Source organism: Lepidothrix coronata, unplaced genomic scaffold (genome assembly GCF_001604755.1).
Source record: "Lepidothrix coronata isolate B3197 unplaced genomic scaffold, Lepidothrix_coronata-1.0 Scaffold28, whole genome shotgun sequence".
In the NCBI taxonomy this organism is placed as follows: domain Eukaryota; kingdom Metazoa; phylum Chordata; class Aves; order Passeriformes; family Pipridae; genus Lepidothrix; species Lepidothrix coronata.
In genome coordinates this window covers 2,639,159-2,653,361 of record NW_016690208.1, presented here as the reverse complement: position 1 = coordinate 2,653,361, position 14,203 = coordinate 2,639,159, and the positions used below count along the sequence as shown (strand labels likewise).

At 47.5% G+C, this 14,203-nt stretch overlaps 1 protein-coding gene across 8 annotated transcripts in view; it reads right to left on the bottom strand.

Moving 5' to 3' along the window:
* PRRC2B (proline rich coiled-coil 2B) overlaps positions 1 to 8,381 on the bottom strand; it is a 45,763-nt gene extending 37,382 nt beyond the window's left edge. For 5 of the 8 annotated variants that reach the window (XM_017809968.1, XM_017809974.1, XM_017809972.1 and 2 more), the window contains exon 1: positions 8,195 to 8,282. The gene's annotated coding sequence lies outside the window, so the exon portion shown is untranslated. Of the gene's footprint in view, positions 1 to 8,194 lie in introns of all 8 variants that reach the window. The other 3 variants (XM_017809969.1, XM_017809970.1, XM_017809971.1) reach the window with 3 other exon arrangements.
* Positions 8,382 to 14,203: the final 5,822 nt, after the last annotated feature.

Below are 14,203 nucleotides of genomic sequence, written 5' to 3'. Positions count from 1 at the left end.
TTTTCCAGTGCTGGGAAGGCGGGCAGAGAAAGGCAGCCAGAAAGGGTGGAATTGTAACTTACTGTAAAACAGATAAAGCAGATTGGGGTCTGGAGAATAGCTCAATTGTATTTACACAAAAACATTAACGAGTTCTGTGGTCCCTTCTGTGCTGGCTGGACAGACAATGCCACACCCTGGAAAGGAGCCCTGACCTCCAGTAATTGAGGATGCAGACAAAGAAATAGTTCATCCTGAGTATGCAAGACTGTGGCACAGAGCAAAAAAAATCCCATCAGAAAGCTGGTCCACAGCCCACAGAAAGTACTTGTGAGATCCTGTGCTCATGAAACTCCCCCTCCTTTTCAAGTAACAGAAAACCAAAGGTGTGCAGTTAATCCTTTCCTTGAAAGGAGTGTCTCTCTACAACAGCCCTCCAGAGAAACAGAGCCAGTCTCCTATCCATCTGCCCCATCATGCTGTAAAGGAGGAACTGACCCACTCGCTCGTGCCAGCTTGTCAGGAAGGTATAACCTTATCTCCAACCCAAGAGGAAGTACTGCAGGGCTTTCTTATCATCCCTCAGAATCAAGAGCTGAATGCTGCAGGGAAGCAGGAAGGTATCTCGTGGAACAACCTGCAGGCACCAGCTACCAACATTACACTCCCTGCCCTCTCATCCAGGCCGTGAAGACGTTACACAAGGCAGGACCCAGCACCATCAGGCTCTGACTTCCTGACCTCCTGGCAGGTACTTCTGCAACAAGACACAATAGAAATAAAGGAGCCTATTTCTTTGCTGTTTCACATTTCAGAGGCAAAACCCAGGGAGGACAGTGCAGCTCGGTTCAGTTTCACATTTCAGAGGCAAAACCCAGGGAGGACAGTGCAGCTCAGTTCAGTTTCACATTTCAGAGGCAAAACCCAGGGAGGACAGTGCAGCTCAGTTCAGCTCAGCTCAGTGCTGCTCAGTTCTGTGGCCTCAAAAGATCCATATCTCCATATCTCAACCCCTCTGGTACAAGAGGAAAGGGAAGCAACCTCATGATCTCTGTGAACTGCCTGCCCAACAAGGCTCATATTCAAGTGTAAATCTAAAGATTTGTACTTAAGTTGTACTTTAGTTCTGGTTCTTCCACAAGCAAGGCCCAGAGCTGAAAACACACTACCCACAGCCTCCAAAGTGATTCTGCCTTCCACTCTGCCCTGCTCCGGTTCCTCTGAGATGTGAATGTCCAGAGGGAACACACAGATACAACATCCTGCTCCCTCAATGCCAGAGCAAGGAAGCTGATCACAAGTGAGCAGTTTAAATCCAAATACTAAAGGAATACCTGGCATAGTGCTCCGTTGGCAAAACTTGTTCAGAAAGCTCCTGGCAACATTCAGCTGAACTGTAAGGTAAACTGGGCATTTAGGTATCTGAGCAACAGCAACAGACTGTGAGTAGCTGGTAGGGATCTCCTGATGGGTAACAGGGCTGGTACTATCAGTCCTATTTTACCTGGGTAACCAAGGCAGAGGAACAGTTTGCTTAACTAACACCACAGACAGTAAGAAGTCTCAGAGCTCAGGTCCCTACCCCAGCCACCAAACCTCCATGCCAAGATCCTCAGAGAAAATGTAGCTCTCGATCACAAAGGAAAAGTTGCAAAGATGAGTCAAACGAGGAAGGAATGCACTGCAGCAGCACCTGCCACATCCAGAACAGCCTCTTCCCGTGGAAGAGTCTGTCCATTGGCACAGAAGTGCACCCAATTCTGCCCACTGCTTCAGAGGAGCCCACGAGGGCAGAAGGCACCCACAAAAACACAAACTGTTCCCAGGCCATTGCACCAGGCCTTAGCTCTGACAGGTGAAGGCAGAAACTCTTCCATCACTAAAAATAAACACCACTGCATGTTAAGGTCATGAAATTCCCTTAGCCCTGACACTTCTGCCACATAGACTTTTAGAAGTCATCACAGCAATGATACCCACATAACCCAGGTGAGATAGAGCAAGAGTAGCACAGGTGAAATATCAATGTACTGCCAGCTCCAGAACCCAAACTTGAGCCTCCAAACCATGAGACACACCTCACCCTACACAGCCAAGGCCACAACTGGCCACTGGAAGAATAATTCTCTGTCAAACATTCCACAAATCCTTCACCTGGTCCCAAGCTCAGCAACTTATTCTGTCTCTCAGCAGTGAACATAAATTTTATAGCAAACAACCAGAGAGGAAATTAGAGATGTCACAGCTCCAAGAGATGAAATCAGAGCAAAGCTGGCAGTGCTTTGGGTTAAACAGTCCTTTTTTCAGGAACAGATACAGCTCTTTCCACACAAATGCCATCAGCTGTTGAGTAAGCTGCTCTGTTTTCTCTGCAGTCTCAGGAAGCATCACACTGGAACAGGGAGGTGGATGTTTACCTTGTGCCCAATGGGCCTCACTACCAAATCTGGGCTCTGGTCACCTCTCTGCACTCTGAGGCTGCCTGCTGACTTCAGGGCCTCAGCTCCCACTCAGGTTACGCACAGAGGGTTATCTTTATGAAGAGATAAAAGCCAGTGCTATTCATCAGCAGGTCGTAAATGCCAATCCCTCACTGCACAGGCAAGGCAGAGGTTCCTATACACCCCTGCTGAGCAGATCCCTCCAGTCCTGTTCCTCCCCAGGGCGCTGCTGGGAGCTCCTCTGGCAGGTACTTGCTGCGGGGTACAAAGCTGCCCTGGCAAGAGCTGAATAGCTCTTTCTCTATCAGATTTCTCCCAATTCCCACAGCCATCAGGACCGAGGCAGCCGGTTCAAACCATTAATAAGATGTCAAGCAGTCCAGACAAGCCTGCAGTTCATAAACACTGCAGATACTGAAGCTTCCAAGCAAGCCTTCCTCCGGGTTCCCCAATTTTAACAGCATCAGGGCAATGCAGCATTGCACAGCAATTCTCCTTGCAGGAAGCCTATTCATAGAAGCCATTTGCACCACAAATGAATGCCAAGGATGCTAACAGGAATCTGATGGGAAAGGGACAGAGGGACAAAGCGGTAGGAAAGCACCTTACAGCAGCTGATTCAGTCCTCCTAAGAAAGGAGCTTTAGACATCTTTAGGAAGCTTTAGCTCTTCTGGAGAGCTCAGTAACCCAGGCTATGCCCAGGACATCTGGACTACCCCGAGCCAGACAGGAAGTGAAAACATTTCACAGATGCTTTAATTTACATAGATATTTGCAGTGCATAACTGACAAGGTGTGTAAGCGTCATCACTTCAGCTTCCAGATAGGAAAACGACACCACAGAACTCTGCAGCTCTGCTAAGCAGCAGAGCAAGAAATAGAGCCTTCGTCTCCTACTTTCTGGGGTTGAAAACCACGCTCTGAATCACACTGCCTGCCTTCCTGATGCTGTGGGGCCAGCAGCAGCATGAAGCCCTGCTCCAGAAGAGTTCTGGAGGAGCAGGTCTCTGCATGTTGGGATGGGGAATGCTGCAAACACCTCCTAAATGAGCCATCCCATCCACTGCTTTTGCTGCAACAGGATCACAGGCTTCACTAGAGGCAACACTTTGCTCTAGTGTTGTTGATGCAGAACACCAACACCATACCAACACTCAAGATCTCATGAATCCATTTCTGAATGACAGCTCTTGAAGCTTCAATTGCTAGGTGGGAACTCGATTCTCTGGTTATTTCAATAAAAGATATAACCATACTTCATACTATTGTAGCCATGAAGAAACATCTCTTGAACGTGTCCCTACTCCCCTGCCTGCTTCACAGCCCACTCCCAATGCTGAACAAGATCACTCAAGGCTTCTGTACAACCTCCCAGCCCACATACAGGTAGGAAGAGCTGAAGAACTTATCCCACAGCAGAACTCTTGCAAAAAAAAAAAAAACAAACCAAAAGGCTATATTCCCACACAAGAAGTGCCTGGGGGAGGCAAAGTCCCAGTGCAATCTCTTCAAATCTGTCTGTATTCAGTGCTTGGAGGACCATCACTACAATTCCTGCCTAAATGTCTCAATGGCTACCCAGGAAGGGTTCCTCCACCAAATCTCTTCCTTAAGGGTGCTAACTCCACAAATACTAGGTAGTTTACTCCTCCTAAGTGCCACCCACCTGAAATCTAAAGGCTGTTGAGGCTGCTCCCAACAGCTAATGGAAGCCTGGCAGACATCTGAAGTACTACAGCCCAACAGAGTGGTCCTCTTGGCCAGATCCTGGGGGGCTGTTAGCAAGTCTTTGCTTTCTTCCTGGTTATTTTTCCTGTATTTCTTCACATTTACACCAAGCTCACCTTCACCTCCTCCATCACGTTTGCACATTTCAAACCTGGCCATTACCTCTTCCCTTTCACTCAAGGTACGACTGTTTTCATCAGTCCTCCCCAAATTCATACCTCTAGTCTCTTAAAGGTGTAACAGTGAGCTCTCTCGCCCCTTCCAGCTTATCAAAACTTTCCTGAAAAATTCAAGAGTTCAGAATCAAAATACAGACACTGAGTTTGGGTGCAAGAACTGCAGAACTGCATATAAAATCTCAAAAGCACCTCCTGTCCCCACAGACCCCACAGCACTGCAAGTCAAGCAGCTTCACAACCAACCAACGCCACAGTTAAATACAAAACAAACCAGGGCTACTAGAGCAGCCTCCAGTCCACTTCAGTTGTGGTCCAAACGCTCCCAGACAAAAAAACAGGTCAGGATTTACAGCCATACACATCTGATCAGCTTTGCTCCGAAATAAACAGCTCAGAAGCTCCAGCCTCTGTTACTTCTGTGCAGGAAGCAAATGTGTATGCAGAGAACATCCTAAATTCTAGTACAAGTTACTAACAGAACATGAGCCAAAGCTACATTTCAGTGAGGCTGAATATTATAATATAATCTCCTGCCTTATTTTATCTTCATGTGGGAAAGACCAACTCTTTAACCAACCCAAATGTGTGCAAAACCCCCTTCAGAAGGTGCTTTCCACGAGCACTCTCATGACTTTGATAACAAAATCACTAGCTCTGCAATGGAGAGCTGCAGCTGCCCAGCCTTTACTTGGTCTCTGTGCTCTCACCTCATTGTCTGATACCTGAGAGACCCACAGTTGTATTTCTTCTGTTTCAAATGACAAACCAGTGATAAGGAGCTGTGAAATTATCGACCTCTTAGGAGAATGAGTCAGTGCCACATGAAAAACAAAACCCACTTACAAGGCATGATCAGCTTAAGAGCAAGGCCTGATACTGAGAAAACAGCTCAGTGCCAAGTTGCAGAATAAATGAGGAATGTAGTAATGAGAACACGGATGACCAGAGAGGTCCAGCCCTTGGAATAAACCCTCTCCCTCCCTCCCCTGAAGTCACCATCCTGTATCACTAAGTTTCTCCTGTTCGTTTTGCTTCTATTTCTCCAACAAGAAAAAAAAAACACCATTACAAGTGGAAATGCCTCTATAGCACAATTTCTTTCTAGACTACCATCATAAAAGAAAAAAAAATAATTAAAAAAGGCTTACTATTGTTTTTAGTGCAGCAGCACTTAAAAGTTAGCCCAGCTCACCCACAAATACTTCCAATTAGTCAGGTGAGCACAATGAAGGCCTTGAACAACCAACACTCTTGAATCTTGAACAGGCAGGAAATTCTGTATTGGATCATCCAACAGGCTGCACTGCACAGCTCAGGCAAACCAGAGCAGCACCAGGGTCCTTGTTTTCCCCAGCCACACCTCAGGTGTGATCCCAGCAGGACAAGAAAGGTGTGGTACAACCATCAGGTGCTCTGGAACCATCCCTGCCACACCATCACTCAGGTACCAGCTCTGTTAAACAAACACAGACTCTAATGCCACCCCTACCTTCAGGAGGCTGTTCCAATAAATTAGCCTTTGAAGTTAGGTTTTACACAAAGCTTTATTAAAAAGTCACTATAAAGCAAAATAATTTTAATTAAAAAAATATTTGGGAACATCACTCATATTTATTGAAACAAAAATACTTTTAAGCCCTGCATCTCCTTTCCAGCACTTGTATGGAGCATTTACTTACTTTTCCTCTTTCAGTCAGTTGGCTGAGTTGCCCTTTTAAGCTCTCATGCACACACAGAAAAATTAAAAAAAAAAAAAAGCTCAGAGTTCATTTTAAAAAAATGCACTCTAAGACCAAAGTAAAATTCTCCAAATTTAGAAAAAAACAAGGCACCAAGGCACTTTATAATGACAACTTTGGAAACCTGTATCAAACACACAGTTTACTTTCTTTACCTTTTTTTTTAAGAAAGGTATCTGTCAAGTCATGTAAAAATATATCTTCTTAACAGTGAAAACTGCTGAAAGCAGCCTCAAATATGTGATAGATATCTAGTTTACTCAGGCTGTGCAGAAAAGCAGACCAGTCTAAGAAACAAACAAAAAAAAAGAATCAATTTGCACTCAAGGTACTTATCAAATTAAGCACAAAATCAAAATACAGCTAACAGCAGATGTAATCACACTGGTTTGAGGAAATGTGTAATTAAAAAACCCAAAACCAACAGAAACAAAGCAGCAACCTCCCATAATATTTGTGATTTGTCCAAGTATTATTTTTAATCTTAACTTTTTAACTGTAACAAGCAAAACACTAGACCATTTCAAAGAGGTCATATGGGAGAGGTCTTGTTTATCGTACCACCCAAAATACTCTGTTAACTACAAAGAACTTAAGAACTTCTTAATCTAGACACCTGAAAGAAGCAGCATCACCTATGATGAACTCACAAAAATCTCCTGATGAGCTCCTGAAAACACCCAGGCTCATTTACAATGTTTCATTTAGAGGGCAAAAAGGCAGGTAACTATTTAATCTTTTCGGTCAGAAAGCCTGAAAACATCACTTTCCATCCTCTCCCTAAATTCCACTTTCAGGATATGGTCTAGGCCTCCCTACCTCTTCCAGGTGACTTTACTCCTCAGTCCCTAGAGGACTAGGTTTTAGGACGCTGGGATTTAACTACCCCAGTGGCAACTGAACATGGAAAAGGCAGCTAAGTCTGCCAGTTTATATCTGAAAAACCTCCTCATCAGAAGCTGATTCTCCAAACTCAAGGCAGGGACCAGCTATTTATACACCATGGAAGGGCCCATTCCAGTGGAGGCCTCACTTGCATCTTTTCAAGACAAGGCTTAAGCCAAACAAAACTTCCTCTATTAACCTGGATTCGGTGCTGGAAGGGGTGGGATGTCTTCCCCCTAAGCAGAGGATGTAGACACTGCAATGTGCTTATACTTTATACCTGTTCCTAGAAAGAAACAAAATTACCAAAGTCCTGAACATCTATGTTTATTTTACCTTATCACCCCAGACACCATTAACATCAATATACAGACATTTCATGAGATGATACTCAGTGAGTATCTCACCCTTTGCCCGTTCAGAAGACTGAAACAAAACAAAACAACTTTCCTTACAAACCCCACAACTCCCAGCTCATTCAAACCGCTTTCGGCAGCTCCGACTTGGGAGATCAGGGGGGTTTTGTCACAACCAACACGACTAAAACCACCCCCCCCCGTGAAGATGCTCAGTACGAGTCCCGGGACCCGCATTAGGGGGGCACAGCTGCTCCCACACAGAGATGAAAAAACTCCTTCCTGGACAAAAAAAAATAACCCTAAAACATCTTTTCAAACCCACCGAACCAGCTGGCCCAGCGCACAAACTCCATCCTCGCTCCCCCCCCTCCCGGCCCAGCCGCATTTCGGCCTCAGCAGCCCTTTTGTAGCTCCCGCACAATAACAAACCGGCCGAGCCTTCTGGATGCCACCCCCCCCTCCTTGTTTTGCTGAGACACACACACACGGCGCGACAAAAATATCTTTGTGTCACACTCCAGACGACCAAGAAAAACAACCCGCCTTTGCGGCGGGGACCCCCCGGCCCGGCTGCTGAGCGGGGCGGGGGCGGCTCGGCCAGCGCGGCCCCCCCGGCCCGGGGGGCTGGAGCCCGGACAAGGGGCCCCGAGGATGGGGATCCCGCCGGGGATGGGCCCGGGCAGGCCCCGCACAACAACCACGGGCGGCTACCCCGGCCACAAACCGCGGGGGTCCCCCCGCAGCCGGCCCGAGGCGAGCAGGCCGCGGGGTGCCGCAGCCGCTGGCCCCGGCTCCATTTTAGCGCTGCCTCGTCCCACCTTCCCTCTCCCTTCCCCTCCCTCCTCTCTTCTCCTCTCCCCTCCCTCCCCCCGGCCCCACTCACCGCCCCGAATATCCGCGGCCGCCGCCGCCGCCGGCCCCCGATACCCACCTGTGGTGGTGGCGGGGAGCCGGGGGTGCCTGCGGAGCCGGGTGCGGGGGGGCGATGGGCGCGGGGCGCGGCGGATGGCGGCGGATTGCGCGGGGCGGCGGCGGCGGCTGCGGCCGATCCGGGCACTCGCTGCCTCCTCCTCCTCCTTCTCCTCCTCCTCCTCCTCCCCGCGGCCCGGCCCGGCCCGCGACCAGCGCCGCCTGCAGGGCCCCGCCGGCACCGCAGGGGCGGCGCGACATGGAGCGGGAGGAGGAGGAGGAGGAGGAGGGACGAGGGGCTGCTGGAGCCGGGCCAGCGGCGGGCGTGAAGGTGGTGAGGGGTCTGGAGCATCTCTCTGAGGGAGCTGGCCTGGCTAGTCTGGAGAAGACTCATTAGTGCATATAAGTATCTCAAAAAAGGGTGTCAGAGGATGGTGCTGGACTCTTTCCAGCAGTGCCCGGTGTCAGGATGAGGAACAATGGCCATAAATTAAAATACAAGGAGTTTTACTTCAGTATAAGAAAGAATTTCTTTATGTTGAGGGTGGCAGAGCACTGGAACAGGCTGCCCAGGGAGGGCGTGGAGTCTCCTTCTCCGGAGACATTCAAAACCCACCTGGACATGTTCCTGTGTCACCTGCTGCAGGTGACCCTGCGTGGGCAGGGAGGTTGGACCAGATCATCTCCAGAGGTCCCTTCCAACACTAATGACTCTGTGAGCTCCCTTCTGTGAGACACGGAGCTCCTGGAGCAGGGCCAGCAGAGGACATCGAGGATGACTGCAGGACTGGAGCATCTCTCATATGAGGAAAGGCTGAGGGAGCTGGGGCTGTTCAGCCTCAGGAAAAGACTACATTAATGTGTATAAACATCTCAATGGGGGTGCCAAGAAGATGGAGCCAGGCTCTGCTTTGTGGTGCCAACCACACGGCCACGAGGCAATGGGCAGAAACCGATGCCTAGGAAGCTCCACCTGAACATAAGGAAGAACTTCTTGACTGTGCAGTGACTGTGCTCAGGAACAGGTTGCCCAGAGAGGGTGTGGAATCTCCTCAATGGAGATATTCCACCCAACAGCCACTTTGCTCAGGCTCCACAGCGCTAGAGGAGATCCTGAGATCATCACTGTCAGGGTTTCCATAACGATGTATAGCCTATAGTTTTCTAGGTGTTATATATATAGTTATATGTAGTCCCTACAACCACCCCAGCTTGAGGCACCTGGGGCTGTCTCCAGAGGGGTACCAGAGCCTTTTCCCTCATGTTTTGGTGACCCCGGTGAGAGCCGTGGGGTGATGTCAGGGACATTGGGTGACAACAGGCCTGTGGGGATTTCTGTCCAGCCCGAGTGGGACCAGAAAACTCCAGCAAAGGCTGCCTGGTGTTCTCCCCTGGTTTCATGGGCAGCAGGTTCAAAGGAAGAGCTGCCCCTTGGAAGGACTTCAGTCCAGAAATATCTTTTAATTTGTTCTGTCATTAAAGATGATGGAAATTAATGTAGTAGAGCAAGGCAATCACTCCTCTTCCAAGACACTCCACAGAGCCATAAAATACCAGTAGCCTCACAGGCAAATACAGTCCCTGCTCCAGATGAAAAGAGCTTCAGGTCAACACAATGGGAGCAGCAGTGCTGGCAAGAAATTGGCACTAAAGATAGTGTTGTAAAAGTTGCTGCAAAGTGCAGTTCCTCTGCCCAGGGAATCTTTTATAGCTTGGAAGATGTGGTCTCCTTGGACACAAGGACAGGGCAGCCTCCCTTTAATTCTCCTTCCCTGTCCTGTAACACACACACACAGGTGTCTGTCAGTGTGACATTTGGTGACAAAAGGCCAGACAAAATGCAGGTACACATGCATTTATTTCTTGGGGACTGTCCAACAGTTCACAAAAATGGTGCACACGCACATATATATTTATATATGTGAGTGTGAGTATAATATATATGAGACAAGCACCTGGGCAACTACTGGCCTCATGTAAATGCACTCATTACCTTATTCATGGGTCACCAGTTATGTGCTGTCACCCCATGTCCTTGCCCACCAAGGGAAGGTGGCTTTAGAGGGATTTTGCAGCACATTTCCCTGGTGTAGGAAATGCTGCAGGTAGAAAAATTCCCACCTCTCTCCAGGTTACAAGAACAGTGTAAGGCCGGGCACCTGGATCACTGCTCATGAGAAATGTGTCTAATCTCAAACAGTCATCAAGAGTAAGGCAGAGGGAGGAAATGCATGAACAGCTTTTTGGACCATATGTGGTGTTCCTACAGTTGATCTGCGCTGCTATTGAAGTTGCCAGGCACTGAGCTACCAAGAGATGCACCAGCGCTGCTGAAAACCATCATCTGGTTGTCAGATCCTCTCCCTTTCTAGATATCAAAGCATTACACTACTCCTGCCCCTTTGGTGTCTCATCTCATCTTTCCAGCAGTGTCTTTTTCTTGACTAGGGACAGGAGGCCAGTGCCCTCCACTTCTTTCCTTATAGGAGCCCACCCTCCTTCCTGACGTTACCAAACTCCCGCTCTCCCAACTCACTGGGCACTCGTTAGTCTGGTGTGTTTAGTTTTAATTCCTTCATCAGTCAGACAAGTACACACAAATAGCTCTTCTACACTTGCTTCCTGCCCATACAAACCTCATTATCCTCCATGAGAGCAGTTACAGGTCAGCCACACTTCTGAAGGGTGCCTTTGGTTTGGACTCCTGCTTTTCTCATCCAGCCACCTCGCTCTGCAGGACCATGTGGGTAGAAGGGGAGAGCAAACCATCTTGTTCTGTGCTTTCTGTTTAACATCAAGCGCCCAAAGGCATTAACACTGCCCTTGGGGAGGTCAGGAATGTGGGATCCCCTCACTTTCAGTGACTCACACAGCCACCTACAACCCCGCCATCAGCGGGTGACTCACACAGGTTTGTCCAGGTCAGCGTTGTGCACACCTGCTGCTGTAATAAGCAGTTCTCCAAAGGTCTCCCGTGCATCTCCAAGGCAACAATCCAGGGCCAAGGGAATAGACACGCCAATTAAAGAAAAAATTAATGCAACCTGTTGTGGAGATCAAAAGGCCGAAGTAAACAAATGACAGACGATTGTACATTCATTACCAGGTGTGTACACTGCAGTCCCCACGAGCTCCTGGCTTTTCCACCTGTGCCCAGCAGTGCACCAGGGCAAATCTATGGAGCTCTGCAAGTCTCCTGGCTCAGGTCAGAATCGAGGCTCCCCTGCCTCTCCCTGTTTAAAGCTGGGCATGACCTGAATAGTGAAAGGACATAGGCGAGAGTGTGGCTCCTCTACATCCTGTTCCATCATCAGACCTTGGCACAAGGTGAGGAATTTCTGTGCTGCTCTTCAAAAGACCTGCACTGTCTTTCACCTCCCTGTTTATAAACCAAAATCACTGTTCTAAGATGAAAGCTGGTGGGATTAGACCCACAACAGAGTGCAAAGGAAGAGTGTCAACAGCGAGGAGAGATTTGTGCAGAGACTAAAGAACAGTTTTCAGCTGGATGAAGTTCAGTGCACAGCTCTATGCAGGATCTATTTTGGAAGGACTGCTCACCCATTCTGATTTTGACCTGCTCCAGAGATCTTGGAAAATTATCCCCGGACAAGAGAGTCAAACTAAGGAAGAGTCCTGCTTCCTCTTCCCAGGACTAATTACAAGTGAGAGCAGAAATCCTGCTGCATTCCTTCCACTAGTGAAAAATCCTATGAAATAGAAAATACCCATTGCAGAGGGCTTACAGGATCTACAGAAATGTCTTGTGGTATAAGGTCTCCTAGAAATAACAGAATTTCTATTACATGCTACAGCTTCTACAAAAATTTGCTCTGAATCCATTGGTCCCTGCCCATGCCTTGCATGACACAGGGTGATTTACAGCCTAAATGCTCCGGTGCCATTTTGCTATCACTCTGCTCAGCTGTAAAAGGCAGCCTGCACCACAGGACAGGGCCTTACTGCCCTCACAGTCATTCACAAAACTCCACAAACCCTCTGAAGAAAGCAAAGTAATCCTGCTCTGTTCCCCATTTACCCCCACACATTTACCTTACCAGGTCAGGTCAGAATCCTTCCAGCTTTCCATCTGCCTCAGACAACAACCAACATCAGCTGCTGCAGAAGAAACATGCAATGGCCAGTTGTGGAATAACCTGTTCACAGGAGAATATGTTTTCTAATCCCATGAGGTAGGAGCTGGTTTATGCCCTGAAGCGTGAAAATCATTTCAAATTCAGTTGTGTCTAAATCAAGAATGCCTCATGCCTGCGTTGACTTCATTAGCTCATCTGAGCCAGCTGCAGGGAAATTCAAGCCTCCAACTAAGTGAACAGGGCCTTAGGACCCAAAACCCAGTCAGCAAGAACATCAGTCGAGTTGAGCTGTCATATTTGAGAGGTGGGAGAGAAGACATGAGTAGCTCTGGCAGTTCTCTGTAATCCCATGTATGAGGCTGTGTTATCCAAATACAAGGAAATGCTTTGAAAGCCAGACCTCAAACACAGTAAAGGGACATTGGGTCTGAAACGTAAAAGACTTATTTTTCCCCTCTTATTTAAGATCTAATACCAATAGAGATGTTTCCATAAACTTGTTTCTTAAGAAGAATAGAAAGATATTGTGATGAGAGAGGAAGCTGGAGCCTCTCACCTCTCTAAGCTGAAAGAGAGTACAAAATACTGGGAATGGGAAAGGAGTTAGAAAACACAGGAATCTTGTCCTTTACTCCAAACTGAGTTAATTGTGATCAGGGAAAGCAAAAACTGCAACCCCACACTAACTCACACTAACTCATGGCATGGCCCCTCTGTGTATCTGTTTTAAGTATCTGGTGTGTTGTGACACAATTATGAGGGCTCTGCTTTCAGTCAGTTTGTAAAGTCTCATAGATTTTTCCCCCCAGCATCTCTTGAATAGCTGACCCATTCATAGGATATCCAGCCTATCTCTGGCCTAGAGATCGCTGAACCCTTGTTTGTATGAAGATTTACCTTATAAGTGGGTGTGAAAAGAAGTGCTTTTGTTCTGATGATCCCATTCTCACTCTCCACCAAATCTCACCATTCAGGCAGGACAAAGCCATTGACTCCAGTTCCTACTGTAGGAGACTGGGTACCCCCAGTTATGGTCTTATTTGCCATTTTTAACCCTTCCTGCCCAATTGCACAGGTGAGAGCAGATTCAAGTAGTTACTTATTGCTTATTCTAGCTACTGGATCAGGTAGAGGCCGTTCCTTTTCCTTATTCCTTTGCAGCCCATGGGATTTGCAAGCTCTGTATGAAAACGAGATGCCATAGAAGTGTTTGTTTGCCAGGCTATTGTTTGTCCTTTTAAAGGCTGCAGACCCACTCCATTCTTCATGAGCAAATGCTGGCTGCCTGAACAACAAACCAAAATGCCTATTTAAGGCACTAAAAAAAGAAATCATTTAAACCAGAGCTGATTAAAAGGAAGAAACTATTCTTCCAGTGAGAAGCGAATTGCTTTCAGCTGGCTTGAGCACTGAGCTTTGCTTGCAACAAGAACCAAATACCAGTTGTCTGATATTGCAAGTATTTTGGAGGCACTTCATCAGCCATGACTTCAGTTTTTCCTTGTGCATAACTGCAAAACAAGTCTTCTGCTTCAGCTCATCCTATGATTTTTCCTTTGGCTGTGCTGTTCAGAAACTAGCAAGGCTGTTCTTTGGGCAGCTTTTAAAGCCCAGCCTTTCTTACTGCATCCACTTGGAAGCCCTCACACAGCCTTAGTGCTTAAATAGCAAAAGGTTCAAGCAAAAAGTCAAGAAACACCACACATCTTTCTCACAATGTGCCACCTTGTGTTCTTCAAAAGACTCCAAAGACTGTTGGTGACATGCTGAGTTTTCAACACATTGAAAAAATAGGAGAAAACAGGAAGATGGAGGTGCAAGTACTAAAGTTTTGTTGGGCAAAGACCTGTTTTTTTCAATGCAACACTCATTTCCAGAACAAACAG